Source organism: Alexandromys fortis, unplaced genomic scaffold (genome assembly GCF_014885135.2).
Source record: "Alexandromys fortis isolate MF-2015 unplaced genomic scaffold, M_Fortis_MF-2015_v1.1 scaffold_118, whole genome shotgun sequence".
In the NCBI taxonomy this organism is placed as follows: Eukaryota; Metazoa; Chordata; class Mammalia; order Rodentia; family Cricetidae; genus Alexandromys; species Alexandromys fortis.
In genome coordinates, this window is record NW_026068010.1 from 295367 (window position 1) to 298000 (window position 2634).

Below are 2634 nucleotides of genomic sequence, written 5' to 3' on the forward strand. Positions count from 1 at the left end.
CAACTCAGGAGGGATGGAAGGCTCAAAACTAAAATGGAGGAAACCAGTGACGCTTCTGATACCAAATAAGACTGGGACACGAGATTTTGTAACCCAGTCCATTGACCGGTCGGCCACTTTTATGTCCACTGTTGTAGGACAGGGAGGAGATCAAGATGGATTCCAAAAGGAAAAAAGGATCTCTGCCCTGCATAAACATCAGGTAGAAAAATTTCACCCCATTGTCACTTTTTTATAAAATTTTATATGCTTTGATGTTTTGCCTACATGTATGTCTGTGTGAGGGCATCAGATCCCATGGAACTGGAGTTACAGGCAGTTGGGAGCTGCCATGTGGGTGCTGGGACTTGATCCGAGTCCCCTGGAAGAGCAGTCAGTGCTCTTAACCACTGAGCCACCTCTCTAGCCCCCCATTTTAGTTATATTTAAAAATCTTGAAAATTAATAAGCTGTAAATAAAATGTCCAAGCATTGTGCTAGATGAAAGTGACTATCACGAAGCTCTGGTAAGTCAAATGGAGACCAAACTGGGTCCAAGCACAGAGTGACCATGATCAGAAATGCTGTTTCTCAGTTTTATGAACTCTGTTTTTTTTTTTTTTAAAGATTTATTTATTTATTATGCATACAACATTCTGCCTCCATGTATGCCCGCACACCAGAAGAGAGCGCCAGATCTCATTACAGGTGGTTGTGAGCCACCATGTGGTTGCTGGGAATTGAACTCAGAACCTCTGGGAGAGCAGCCAGTGCTCTTAACCTCTGAGCCATCTCTCCAGCCCATGAACTCTGTTTTAGTGCCCCCATTGATGCATAGGAAGACATCACATATTTTGGAAAAATGATTTCTGTTTGTAATATAAAATATTATGAACAACATTTGAAACAGATTTATTTCAAGAATCACCACAGTACTTCCCATTTCATTAAAAGTGATTGATAAGATTATAGAGAAATGCTTATTACACTCAGAATGCAGGTAGCAAACTAGAGCTCAAAGGGGATGGTCCCCTTAGAATCGAAGAAAAATCTCCATATCTCTCATTTCCTTTAAATCACACAATATATGATACTCAGCACAAACACTGAGCATGCTCAATGAACTTCTGAACACCTAATCATCAAGGAAATTAAGTTGATTCATTCACAGGCAAATTAGATTTTCTGATGTTGGATGGCACAGCCCCCTTGAAGAACAGCAGAAATCTTGAGGGAAATTCTTGCTCCATTTGTGATTTTATCTTGACACAACTTTCAGGATGATAGGTTTTTCTGGTTGGAAAAGTGTTTTCTTGCTTAATTTCAGAGGTATCTGTCGTGGTTGAAGAAGCACATTGAGAAGCAGTGAATGAGCCAGGAATCACAGAGCAAAGCAGAACACATTCAGGACAGTAGTATTTTATATACGCAAAGCACCTTTGTCTTCACTTTGTCTTCATATGTCGTGAATTCTTTATATATACATCTTCGTTAGATTGGGTAGTGACACTAGTCTATCTGTTCCTGCAATAAAGCCATTTTGAAGTAATTATTGTGTAGAGAACCTGCAGGGGAGGAACATGTTGACTTGTGTTCTTCATTGATGCGAATATAAGTGAAAAGGCTGAATATTAAAACTTTAGATAGCCGGGCGGTGGTGGTGCACGCCTTTAATCCCAGCACTTGGGAGGCAGAGGCAGGAGGATCTCTGAGTTCGAGACCAGCCTGGTCTACAAGAGCTAGTTCCAGGACAGGCTCCAAAACCACAGAGAAACCCTGTCTTGAAAAACCAAAAAAAAAAAAAAAAAAAAAAAAACAAAAAAAAAACCTTTAGATGACATTTTAAGTGTGTGGAAGAATGTTTTTATAGGCAGTATGAAGTTAATCTTATGTTTGTGGACACTTAGAAGGCAATCCTGAACAGATGTCAGACATTTTACCTCTATGGGCCTGACTCAATTTCTCAGGCCGGTTGTGCCTGTTCAGTTTAATGGTGGGCCAGAACTTCAGGGAGCATTGAGCCTTGTTTCCTAACTTCTCCTCTTAGCCCCTAGGTAATATAAATAGTGAACTGCATTAGTCAATGTTTTCACTAATCTTTTTGCCTAAGTCTCTTCCATCTTGGAGAAGGGAAGCCACCAACAGAGTGATCTGGTCTTGGTAGAGGGTGTGGAAGCCAGGGATTCAAGGAATTTGAAGAATGTCAGCTTATGGGTGACTGAAGATAGAGACCTGCCTGCTTTCTAGCTTAAAGTCTTTTTCTGTCCATCTTTCTGAACCACTGAGCACACAGGCCAGCTACCCAGCTGTCCTTGGGGCCAAATGAGGTGATAACTACCTCTCTTCTAATGGCCCAGAAAGAAAAGACAACTGAAGGGAGGAGCTGCATACTGAGTTTAGAAATGACCTTATCAGTTATTGCTTTATTTGGAACAAAAGACAGTTGTGTTAAGTTTGGGGAGGAGGCAACAGTTCAACTTGTCTAAATGTATTTTGTTTTTTTTTTTTTTTACATCTTGGAGGGGTGGTTTCAAGACAGGGTTTCTCTGTAGCTTTGGAGTCTGTCCTGGAACTAGCTCTTATAGACCAGGTAGGCCTCGAACTCACAGAGATCTGCCTGCCTCTGCCTCCCAAGTGCTGGGATTAAAGACGTGC

General features: G+C 41.2%; 1 pseudogene; it reads right to left on the reverse strand.

Annotated features, from left to right (window-relative positions):
- Nucleotides 1-211: 211 nt before the first annotated feature.
- The window catches only part of LOC126513489 (lithocholate 6-beta-hydroxylase-like), a 54206-nt pseudogene continuing 51783 nt past the window's right edge, over nucleotides 212-2634 (reverse strand).